The sequence below is a fragment of the Capsicum annuum genome, chromosome 4 (assembly GCF_002878395.1).
Source record: "Capsicum annuum cultivar UCD-10X-F1 chromosome 4, UCD10Xv1.1, whole genome shotgun sequence".
Classification (NCBI taxonomy): Eukaryota; Viridiplantae; Streptophyta; class Magnoliopsida; order Solanales; family Solanaceae; genus Capsicum; species Capsicum annuum.
The window spans coordinates 22,397,428-22,411,333 of NC_061114.1; positions in this window are offsets into that span (position 1 = coordinate 22,397,428).

A 13,906-nucleotide genomic window follows, 5' to 3' on the forward strand; every position below is an offset into this window, starting at 1 on the left:
AAGGAGGGCCAAACCATGGTCTAAATCCTACTCAGAGGATGATAATAGAGAAAGGATATACTATCAAATAATCACTTGAAGGTTTGGGTTACAAACAACCATCACTGATCCGTATATCCATAAATAGGGCGTGTATCAACTACATTACCCCTAAGGACAATTTTATAGCATCTAACAAAAGGGTTTCTGTGTTTGATCGGATCACTAACCCAAGTACAAGAACTTCAGTGTTTAATAGATTGGGGCCAATTAAAAAGAAATACAAACACCAAGGAAATGATAGAAGGATGGAAGAATATGTTTATGCTAAAGAGCCTAATTTTCACAAAAGTTGCTCCAGTTTGATTCCTTCTAGAATAAGGCGAGAAATGAAAGTCTTAGTTTTATGTGGAGATGTCCTCAAAGCCAAAAATCATACTATAGTTCATATTAAGAAGTGTGAAGAAGATGTAGAAAGTATAAGATCATCATATCATATCACAATGTGCGACAAGAAGGGTACTCTCCTACATGTGAATATCAAAGATGAGTTCGTTAATATCAACACATATCATCACATATCTTTCAATAATAGTGATCCTCAAGAAGTTGAAGAAGCTAAAGACTCACCACCTCAACTTGAGGAAAGGGTAAAGAACACTATTGATGCATTAAAAGAAGTCAATCTTGGGACTCATGAAGATCGAAGGCCTACGTATATAAGCACCTTACTGGATAAAGATGAAGAAAACAAGTATGTTGAGTTGCGTATGGAGTATAAAGATGTATTTTCTTGGATCTACAAGGAAATGTTAGGATTTGATCCAAAAATTATAGTTCAACACCTTGCTGTGAAGAGAGGTGCTCACTCTATTAAGCAGGCTTAACATTGATTTAGACCTAAATTAGTCCCTTTGATTGAAACTGAAGTTAACAAGCTCATCGAAGTAGGTTTCATCCGAGAAGTCAAGTATCCCTCAAGGATTTCAAGCATAGTACCTATAAAAAAAAGAATGGTCAAATTCGAGTTTGTGTTGGCTTTAGGGATCTTAATAATGCGTGTCCTAAAGATGAATTTCCTCTTATGATACCCGAGCTAATGATTGATGCCATAACTGGATATGAGGCAATATCTTTCATGGATGGTTTATCTGGGTATAATCAGATTCATATGGCACCAAGAGATGAAGAACTCACGGCCTTCCGCACTCCTAAAGGGATATATTGCTACAAAGTAATGCCTTTTGGTTTAAAGAATACTGGTGCTACTTACCAATGAGCTATGCAGAATATTTTTGATGATATTCTTTATAAGAATGTTGAGTGCTACATTGATGACTTAGTGGTGAAATCAAGAAAAAGAGATAACCACCTACATGATCTGAGAATGGTATTCGAACGACTTTGAAGATACCAACTCAAAATGAACCCTTTGATGTGTGATTTTGGAGTTGCTTCTAGAAAGTTCCTTGGCTTTATTGTTCAAAATCATGGGATTGAAATTGATCAAGATAAGGTATATGCTATTTTAAAGATGCCTGAGCCTAAAGATATTCACGAGCTAAAAAGTTTGCAAGGAAAGTTGTCATATCTTAGGAGGTTCATTTTAAACCTAGCTGGGAAGTGTCAACCATTCAGTCGTTTTATGAAAAAAGATATCCCCTTTGAATGGGAACATGCCTGCACCAATGCTTTTGAGAGTATAAAGTATTATCTAATAAAGCCTCCAGTTCTTATAGCTCGCATACCTGGAAAGGATTGATATTGTATATTGCGGCATAAGAAAGATTAGTAGGGGCACTTCTAGCACAAGAAAACCATGAAGGGAAAGAAAATTCTCTTTAATACTTGAGTAGGATGATGACACCAAATGAAATAAAGCATTAGCCTATAGAGAAGTTGTGTTTGGTGTTTGTATTCTCAATTCAGAAAATGAAGCATTACTTTCAAGCTCATATTGTAAGACTCATCTCAAAAGCGAATCCTATCAAGTTTGTCATGTCCAAGCCTATCTTAAGTGATAGACTAGTAAGGTGTTACCTACAATTCCAACAATTTGAAATTGTATATATCTCTCAAAAGGCAGTGAAAGGACAAGTGTTGGCAGATTTCTTGGCCGACCATCCAATTCCATAAAATTAGAATTTATCTGATGAACAACCTAATGAAGATGTTATGTTTGTAGAAGTCCAATCTCCTTGGAAGATGTACTTTGATGGCGCTACACATCATGGGAGAGATGGTGTTGGAGTAGTGTTTATCACTCCCAATGGGGAAGTTTTTCCATAGTCCTTCACTTTAACACAATGTTGCTCTAATAATATCATTGAATATCAAGCGCTCATACTTAGACTCAAAATGGTTATCAATATGAAACAATTACAATTGCAAGTCTTTGGAGATTCCAAGTTAGTGATCAATCATGTTTTGGGTCATTACGAGGTCAAAAAACCTGAGTTGCTTCCTTATTATGATTACACTCAGAAGTTCATAAGTTGGCTTGAAGAGATTACCATTCAACATGTACCTAGGATGAAAAACAAAAGGGCTGATGCATTAGTAACTTTAGCTTCTGCATTAGTATCTCTAGATAAAATGCAAGTCATCATTTGAAAAAGATGGGTAGTACTACCAAATGAAAATGTAGAGGAAGTTGAACAAGTTATCACTGTCTCTGAGGCCGAGATTGATGACTGGCAGCAACCAATAATTGATTACTTGTGTTATGAAATTTTACCAGAAAGCCCTCAAAAGAGAATAGAAATCCGATGATGAGCCCCTTGCTTTCTTTACTATAAAGGTACACTCTATGGGCGATTATTTAATGGAGTACTCTTAAATTATTTAGGCACAGATGAGTCTGTTCAAGCTATGCAAGAAGCTCATTCTGGAGTGTATGGAGCGCATCAGTCTGGGCCTAAGCTTTATTTTCATATAAAAAGGATGGGTTACTCTCGGCAGACTATGGTGAAAGATTTCTTAGATTATGCTCGAAGGTGTAAAGCTTGTCCATTTCATGCAAATTTCATACATCAAGCCCCAGAGGTATTACACCCGACTGTTGCTTCATGGCCTTTTGAGGCATGGGGATTGGATATTGTTGGACCATTATCGAATTCTTCTGGCGGACATTTGTACGTCCTAGCTGCAACTGATTATCTTTCAAAATGGGCTCAAGCTATTTCTTTAAAAAAAAAAGTAAAGAAAGAGAATGTGGTAAACTTCATTCGAGTCAATATCTATCGCTTTAGCATTCCTAGATACATACTGATGAATAATGGTAAACCATTTGATAATAATTTGATGACCAAGATATGTAATTTTTTTGGCTTCAAGCAACGCAACTCCTCTATGTATTATGTTGTTGCCAATGGCCTTGCTGAAGCATTCAACAAGAGATTGTAACTTGTTGAAGAAGGTCGTTTCAAAATCTAAAAGAAATTGGTGTGATAGGATGGAAGAAGCTCTTTGGGCATATAGAACAATGTATCTCACTCCAACATAGACAACTACTTATTCACTTGTTTATGGAGTTGAAGCAGTTTTGCCACTTGAGTGTCAAATCCCATCATTGCGGCTTGCTATTCAAGAAGAACATACTGATGAAGAAAACACTCGGTTACACTTTGAATAATTGGAGGCTTTGGATAAAAAGAGGCTAGATGCTCAACAAAACCTGGTATGTTATCAATCCCGCCTGTCACGATCTTTTAATAAGAAAATCCGCCTTAGATACTTTCAAGTAGGTGACCAAGTTCTTGTTGTAAGAAGGACCATTATCACCTCTCGTCGATCTGGAAGCAAGTTCTCAGCTTAGTGGGATGGGCTATATGTCGTACAAGAAGTATACTCAAGTGGTGCTTACAAACTTGTTGACTCAAAAGGTTTGCATAGTAGCCCCATCAATGGAAAGCTCATAAAGAGATACTATCCTTGAAGAAAAGAAGAATGTTCCTTAAGGCACGAGCCTAAACTACATGTTACTCATGGCCCACAAGAGTATAAACTGTGTACGGCCCATAAAAAAAAGAGTCCACTAGGTTGAAAATCTCAAAAGAGATGGCCTAGGCAAAAGTTAGGACACACACGAAAAAAAAGTAAATTTATTGCTCCTTCAGAACTACGTTATCACTTGATCCTCTTCACTAAGGTACGTAGGTGCTTAGAGTTTCATTCTAAGTTCAATCTCATAAAAAAAATCATAGTTCGATCATTCACATCCCGAGTTATGAGTTTTCTATCACAAGACGTGCAAAGCTGAAAAGTCGAGAAAAGCAGAATCGACGCTGACTTCAAAATATTATCTAGAACGATCCAAATGCTCTAAAATTCTAAATTTTGGACATGTTTTATATTTGGAAGTCTATTTTATGTGGGATTAAGCAAATTTTGATTTAGGTACTCCTACACCAAGATGTAATATTTTTGGTGTAGTCGCGTAAAACTGAAAATGTCTGTCTGGCAGCATATGAACTTGACTTCAAATACTTTTTAGAACGATCCAAATGCTATAAAATCTTAAATTTTGGATATGTTTTAGATTTGGAAGTCTAGTTTATGTGGGATTAATCATATTTTTATTTAGGTACTCCTACATCAAGATATAATATTTTTGGTGTAGTCGCGCAAACCTGAAAATGCCTGTCTGACAGCATGTGAACTTAACTTCAAAATACTTTTTAGAACGATCCAAATACTCTAAAATCTTGAGTTTTGAATATGTTTTAGATTTGGAAGGCTAGTTTATGTGGAATAACACAAATTTGGATTTCAATACTCCTACATCAACATATAATATTTTTCTTTTAGTCACGTAAACCTGAAAATATCTGTCTGTCAGCATGTGAACTTGACTTCAAAATACTTTTTAGAACGATTCAAATGCTCTAAAATATCGAATTTTGGATATGTTTTAGATTTGGACGTCTAGTTCAAGTATTATTAATCGGATTTCAATTTCGATACTTCTACATCAAGATACAATCTTTTTTGGTGTAGTCACGCAAATCTGAAAATGTTTGTCTGAGGGCATTTAAATTTGACTTCAAAATATTATTTGGAACAACCCAAATGCTCTAAAATTCTGAATTATAGGTATGTTTTAAATCAAGAAGTCTGATTTTTGAAAAAAATCAAGTAGCTCATAATTTTGGTATTCTCGTCTCCAAATACAAATTTTCTATCTTAAAGTCACAAGTTGTTGAACAACCAAACTTGTCTCAAGTGGAGGCTTAGTACAATATCATCGATGCAGCATAAGTAAACGATTTTGGGAGCTAAAAAGCAAAAGAAGTATTGAAAAGAGTGTGTAATATAAAGCTAAGTGGAAAGAGTTTATTAATGTTACTGAATTCAACTAATCAGACAAAACAGAAGGAAAGAAAGCAAAAAGGTTTAAAAATAAAGATTGACATCTCCTAAAGCTAGTCTAAACACAACTCATAATTAACTAAATCCTAGAGAGAATCCTCTAATACTTGCTTCTTCTGTTCAACATCATTCGAGGCATTTTGAGTTGTCAAGAAAATGTCAGCACACTTGGTGAACTTTTCATCGGCAGCGGAAACTTTGGATTCAATTTCCTTAACTTCTTCTTTGGCGGCATATCGGAGAGCTTTCAACTTCTTTACCTTCTTTCTTGCCTTCTCAAGAGATTGGAAAGCAGTAGATAGTTATTCAGATTTCTCATCTCTTTCCTTCACCATAAGTTCAAGATGCTCCTTAGCCTTTATATTATGACTCTGACTTTTCAATTTCTTCGGCCTTATCAATAAGGGTCAATCATTCTTGGTCATAGGAAGTGGCAAGGTCAAAGAAAGACTCTAATAAATTCTGTAAATGAGAAATATCTACACCTATTCCGTTCATATCTTTAAGTACTACTTGGACCTCATCTGCAAAAGAAGAAGCACGGTCCGCAGTAAGACCTCCTAATTTGGTGTGAATGTTGACCCGAGCTTTTATAACAAATTCCCTTTTTAGCTCTGAGATAACCTTCCTTCCATAAAAAATGAACATGGATATTGCTGGTTGTTTATGGAAATTTGAGTCTGTACTTTCTTTAGCTTTCACAATGGGGGTAGAAGTAACCTCTACCTCAAATTTTGAGGCAGAATATGCTTTATAGAGTCTATTCCAACGATAGATTCGCCACTAGCTTGTGGTCTACCATAATTGGGAGCATCCAGTATGTTGATATTTTTCGGCTGTAAAATAATAATTAGTGAAATAATTTGATAACCATAGAATAGAGGAGAAATCTTAAATCATTACCTCTTTGATAGCTGTCAGTATCCTTGAAGAACTAATATTATCACCAGAAATCTCTGCCACGCGCAAACTAGCATTTGATGGTTCTTCTAAGGATGGTCTCACTTTTTTCTAACAATGATCTCCATGGCTGCTAGCACTATCATCTTTAGATAGCCGCTTGTTGGGAGCTTGATGAGGCGGGATTGACATTTGTTCTTCTTGATCTTTTTCATGCAGAGGTTTCTTAATCTCTTCTATGACTTCTTTGGACTGCAAAATGAGAGGCTTGTGCACAACTAATCCCTCTTTCTCACATTCTTGAAGGGCGTCAATGCTAGGCCCCACGACACTCACTAGAAATTGTATGTGATCTTCTAGAACTCTCCCCTGCACCTTTTCCCACCAAACTTTATAATTGGACGATGAGAATGTCTTTAAGTTGGTATTACTTGAGGAAAATATAGCCTTTACCATGATTTAGCCAATACATAAATGCGTGCAAGTCTCAGTCCATCTCCTAACGAAGCCTCTGAAAAATCTTGGTCTAGTAAGCTACGGGAATCTTGAAAAAAAAATGAATTGGAGGCTAAATCTATAGAGACTGTAAGGCTCAATAATAAAGGCATTCCCATCCCTTAAAGCAAGATAGTTAGAGTGAATGCTCATGAAAAATTCGACTGAAATTCCTTGTCATTTCCATCATCGCGGTAGTGATAGGCTTGAGGCCTCTCGAGCAATGTGCCATCCCAATTAATGGTTCCTCTTCCATGTATATATTTTCTCGCTTCTTCATTAACGTAGTACCTAGAAGAACCTTTGCCAGAATATCCGACCATAAGGGGATCGCTTGGTCCATCTTTCAAAGGAAAATGAGTATTGAAGTAGCGGGCCAACCAACCGTATACGTAATAAACTGGGAAGCATGCCCGAACAAGATTAAGCCGTGGGCATTCTAATTTTGTGTTTAGCCACCTATAGATACTAGCTAAGATCGAAATCGCAAGGCTAACTCTTCGTCCACTTGCTAAGTGACAAACAACTCTAAAAACTCTAGGACGTATAACATCTCCTTCCTTCGAAGGAAACACAAACACACACAACCAGCAGGATAAAAAGGCAGCTAAGTATGTATCATCTTTCTTATAACTCTTAAATCCTAGCTTATGAAATAAACCTTCTTCTTTAGATGACTAATTACCTGCCTTGTCTAGCTTTCCAGTCATGTTATGAGATGATTTCAGATGAATGGATTTCTTTTCTCTTCTCAGCGGAGGTGGATCATATTTAAAGCTTTCTTACACCAAAATCATATCCATTTGCTCATGGTAACACTCGTATTATCACTAGTCCCTTCACATAGCTGATGGAAGGCATCGAGTAGATCTTCATAAGTTTCAGGAAGGAACCTTTTCCCCTTATCATAAGTGTCTATAAGTTCTGTAACATCCGTCACAACTTTTTCATAAAGACTTCTTGTTATCAAAAGACCTCCAATGGTGTGTAACCCAAAGGCACGGGGACATTTCTCCAACTGAGGTAAGCAACGTATTCGTAATAGAGCACCAAGATTCACAGAAGGCCTATAAGATATTTGTATTATGGTTATAAGTAAAGAGTGAACCATATACAACATAGTAAATCCTTGCATCCTTTAAAGTCTGGTAGCTCCTACTAAGAACATCTTCAGCCCATTCCCAATAGCCAGGAATGTAGTGAAACTCGCCATTAAGCTGAAAATTTTTACCCCACCTATTCTATCCATTTATGATTCTTCATCTCAAGTATGGCAAAGTACTAGTAATATTCTTAGTATGATGATTGGAAGAGCGAAGTACCCATTTCTTAGGTGGAAGGCTATGTAATTCAAGAGTCCATTGGTCCAAACCAAGTATATTTTCCAAAGGTGGCCACAGAGCAACATATTGTCCAGCCAATGACATACCAATAAATAGCTTTGTCTTCACCTCGTTATCCTTTTGATCGGATATTATAAGATATCATGGCTCAGAGAAAGAAGATGCTGAATCTATAAAGTAAACCATGATTTAAACTGCAAAAAAAAGAGTATTTCATTAGCAATTACTCGATAGTTCAATAATTATGAATTATGAACTACAAATTCAAATATGATCAACTTCAATTAAGTATTGATCATATAAAGTTGTTGAATTGAACAGTGTGATGCTTTCAATCTAGATAGTGTAAAATGGTTGCCTCAACTAATGTAAGGTTTTTGGCTTAAGCAGTGTAAAAAAAATCTCAGTCGCAGACCATGTAAAGTCTATCATAGACAGTGCGAAGTCTTTGGCTTAAATAAGGAAATATTTTTGGCTCAGAGTGTGTAAAATCTTCGCCTGAGGCAACATAAAGTCTTTGGCTCAGACGGTATAAAAGTCTTAGCAGCAGACTATGTAAAATCTCTGCCTTAGACGGTATACAATCTTTGACTCAAATAAGGTGACACTTATGACGCCCTCAGACGGTGTAAAAGACTTAGCCGTAGACTGTAAAGTATCTGTCTTAGACAGTATACAAGTATTTGTCTCAAATAAGGCGACACTTGCGACGCCCTCAGACGGTGTAAAAGTCTAGGCCGTAGACTATATAAAGTATCTATCTTAGACGGTGTACAGTCTTTTGCTCAAATAAGATGACACCTATGATATATTCTGCTCAAATATTATGTATTTCTAAAGCCTTAAATTTATGATGTTGGAGCAAAGATATTAAGCATATTCCTTCACACCATAAGATCGGCAGGTGGTGTTGTGGTAAAGCTTTCAAGTTATGACATTCGAAAATGAGGTGACAACAGACGAATAAAAAAAAGAAAAAAAATTGTCTCAATGTTGATATGCTCAATGTTGATAAATTAAATAACAATGCAGTATATAAAGTACTGTTAGTTTTAAAAAAAAAAAAAAAAAAAAAAAAAAAGGTCTGCATGTAACCACAAAGCAATATTTTTTTCCTTTCTTTTCCTTTGTTTACTTTTAAAAAAAGTCAAAAAGGGGGTCTACTACTGTACATGATTCCTTGTCCTTTTTTTCTTTCTAAAAGTATTATTGTACTTCTTTTCTTGATAGCAGTCGAAGAAAAAAAAAAAGGAAAGTAAGTGCACAACTTACTTAATAAACGTGAATATTTCTCTGAGATGCTCCATAATTGAGTTGAGCAAAAAATATATGTATATATTTTTTATGAGAACTCAATTCTTGAGACTGCTATTCATAGAGGGGATAAATATTAGTCTCCTAATGCAACACAAATTCAGTATTGATAAACCAAATATTTTTGAGAAAAGGACAAAATATTTTCTTTCCTATCAAAATCTCATAAAGTTTATCAAGAACTTTAAAGATAATGGTCCAAAAATGTGGACCCCCACTTTACAAACAGTAAATTATCATTTCACTACTAGTGAAATTTTTGCACGTGAAAGTTTTCAACATGGATATTTATTTACTCCCTCCATATTATTTTATGTGATATACTTTTATCATAAACGGAGTTCAAAGATAATATTCTTGTGGAATGTTGTGACTACTTGGAACCAAAAAAAAACAAGTATTTACTACGTACAAGACTATCAAAACAAAATACCGTTGTCTTAATTGTATTTCAAGTCTAGTCCACTGATTTAAAAAAAAAAATTGAATTTGTCAAGTCTTCAAGTAGGGGAATTTGTGAGCATTGAAATTTTATTTAAGTTCATATATTTATTTGGACTATATTAAATTCAAGAAAATAGATCAAATAATATGACTAATATGATTGAATTAATCATCTAATCTCAAATATATGAGGTTAATTTACTATGAGGTGGCAATCCATGTTAATGAAATGAGCCACTAACAACATGACATATGTCAATATTATGTGGCAATCCAAGATGAATGAAATGAGCACTAAAAACATGACATATGTCAATATTATGTTGCAATCTAAGATAAATGAAATGAGCCACTAAAAACATGACATATGTCAATATTATGTGGCAATCTAAGTTATATGAAATGAGCCACTAAAAGTATGACACGTGTCGATATTATGTGGCAACCTAAATTAAATAAAATGAGCCACTAAAATCATGTCACGTGTGCAGGTGACATGTTCTAGCCAATCAAATTAGAGCTTTTCACCAAAAAAATATGATTTGTCAATTTTAAACCAACCAATCAAATCACACGATTGTCTTGCTCCTCCAACTATAAATAGGGGTCCTCATAACTCACAAAAGGAGTATTTTGGAAAAACAAGAAGCAAGAAGAGAGCTCGTGGATCAAAACTCATAATTTCTCTGCAAGTTATAAGTTTCAAGCTATCAAGCTCAAGATCAAGTTCAAGATCAAGAACAAAGGAAATTTTGTTCAAGATCAAGTTACTTATTCATTGTTCGTGGCAACCATCCAAGTGTTTGTGACGAATTAACATCCAAATTCAAGTTCGAAGACGAAGATTCAAGATCAAGCTACTCAAGCCCTTGAATTCAAATCACGTTCAAGTCCAAGTTCATATTACTTTGAAGAATCAGGGGATTATCTTAGAGATTGTAACACTTACTATATTTGAAATCAACTATTGCATATTGTTGCTTCAATTTTTCTGTCTCGATTATTATTTTCTTGACTTAGAAAAATTTGTCGTCTACATAATCTCAAAGTGATTTTATAAAATTAATTTTATAGAAATGAGTTACACACACGAGATGCGTACCCTAAACTAGTATTTCTAAACAACTCCATACTTATTTATGTTTCAACTTTTATTTTTTTTTCTCTTTTTTATTTTACTTTAATTTTTATCGTTTCTTTTCTCTCTCTTAGTTTTTCTCAATCCCTACTTTTTTTCCTCTCAACTTATTTTTTTTTTTAAAATCTCATTTTTATTTTACTTTGATTTTTATTTTTTTATTTTTCTTTTTAGTTTTTCTCAACTCTTATTTTTTTTCTTTTTAAATTTTTCTCAATATTCATTTTTATTTTGTCTCTTTTTTTGTTTTTTCTCAACCTTTATTTTTTTTCTCCCTTCAGCTTCTATATTTTCTTTATTTTTTATTATTATTTTTTTATTTTTTTTAAAAAACATTTTTCTTCTTTTTCCATTGTTTTTATTACTTTTTTCTTTTCTTGATTTCTTACAATCAAATTACGCCCCATAAGCAAGAGTTGATACTACCACATTGTAGAAACAAGACTTATGACTTTCAAACATGAAGTTACGTTTCGTGGGCAAAAGTTGATGCCATCACATTATATTTTGATTTATGAGATGCTGTATAACTCTTACCTTAGAGGCCACTCAAGGAGTTTCAAACAATAAATTATGCCCCACGGGCAAGAGTTGACTCTACCACGTTATGTTTTCATTTATGAGATGTTCTACAACTCTTGCCTTAGAGGCAAGACTTAGCTCAAGGACTTTCAAACAACAAATTATGCCCCACGGATAAGAGTTGACACCACCACTTTATGTCTTCATTTATGAGATGTTCTACGACCTTCTCTTAGAGGTAAGACTTAGCTCAAGGACTTTCAAATAATAAATTATATCCTACGGTCAAAAGTTGATACTACCACGTCATGTCTTCATTTATGAGATGTTCTACAACGCTTGTCTTAGAAGCAAAACTTAGATCAAGGATTTTCATACAATAAATTATGTACCACGGGCAAGAGTTGACACTACCACATTATTTCGTTATTTATGAGATGTTCTACAACTCGTGCCTTAAGGGCATGACTTATCCCAAAAATTTTCGAACAAGTTACGTACATTGGGCAAAATTCAACACTAACACATTGTATATTTTACTTATGAAATGATCTATAACTCTTGTCTTAGAAGTATGACTCAGCCCAAGGACCATCAAACAACAAGTTATGCCCTATGGGCAAGAGTTGACACCACCCCAGTGTGTACTGATTTATGAGATGCTTCATAACTCTTTTCTTAGAGGCAAGACTTAGACCAACGGCTTTCAAGCAATAATTTATGCCCTATGGGCAAGAGTTGACCTTACGATATTAAGTTTTAATTTATGAAATATTCTATGACTCTTGCCTTCAAGGTAAGAATTAACCCAAGAACTTTCAAACAATAAGTTTCGCCTCATGTGTAAGAGTTGGCACTATTACATTATGTTTTGATTTATAAGATGTTCTATAACTCTTGCATTAGAGGCAAGACTTAGCCCAAGAAATTTTAAACAACAAGTTACGCTCCATGGACAAGATTTGTTACTATCACATTGTGTCTTAATTTATGAGATGTTTTATAAATCAAGAACTTTCAAACAATAAGTTATGCCCCATAGGTAAGAGTTGACACTACCATATTATGTCTTGATTTATGAAATGCTCTATAACTCTTGCCTTAGAGACATGAATTAGTCTAAGGACTTTCAAACAACAAGTTACGCCCCATGGACAAGAGTTGACACTACCACATCGTGTCTTGATTTATGAGATATTCTATAACTCTTGCCTTAGAGGCAAGATTTAGCTGATAAGTTATGCTCTATGGACAAGAGTTGACAGTATCATATTGTGTCTTGATTTTTGTGATGCTCTATAACTCTTGTCTTAGAAGCAAGACTTAACTCAGGGATTTCCAAACAACAAGTTATGTTCCACAAGCAAAACTTGAAAGTACCACATTCTATTTTGATTTATGAGTTGTTCTATAATTTTCACCTTAGAGGCAAGACTTATCCCAAAGGACTTCCTAACAACAAGTCATACCCTTAAATTTTCTTTGATATAAAAAAAAATCTTTGCGGATTATCCAACTTTTAATTTATTAGCAAAATATAATAGAAGTTGAGGGAAAAAAAAGCAAACAAAATAGAGAAAAAAGACAAAAAAAAATAAAGGTTAAGAAAAAAGAGAAGAATAAATAGCAAAAAAATTGAGAAAAACAAACATGAGAATAAAAAAATAAAAATAAAGTTTGAGAAAAATGAAAAAGAAAAAATGAGAAATGATAAAAACAAAATAAAAATAAAATTTGAGACCAGTGAATTAAAGAGAGAGAGAGAAATGAAGAAATATATAATGTTTGAGAAAAAAGAAAAGGAGAAAAAACAATAAAAGAAAAATAAAAGTTGAGACAAATGAATTAAAACAACAAAAAAATAAAAGTTAAGGTAAAAAATAATTTTATAAAAATTAAATAGAAATTGAAAAACAAATGAAAATAAAAAGTATAAAAATATTAGAGGCTTAGAGGGGTAAAAATGTACTTATACTATACATAAAAGCAAACGAAGGTTAGTCTTTAAAGACTTTTCTTATGGAGGTCAAAAATCCAAAACACCCACTATTAGCGTCATTCCTTGTAATTTCCTGCTTTTAATGAAGGGTAAACAGTTCAAACAACATTTTTAAGACCCTTCACACTTCTAATATACTAGTTTAGTGGACGTGCTTTGCACGTGTATCTCGCATCAATTAATAAAATTATTATAAAATATAAATTTGAAGTTAACATAAATGTTATATATATATATATATATATATATATATATATATATATATATATATATATTTAAATGATATGAAGAAATATTGTGTAAAACAAATGCAAGATTCATTAAATGATAAAAATAAATGTTACTACATAAAGAGGTAAATGTTACAACATACTCCCTCCATTTCTTTTTAAGTGCTATACC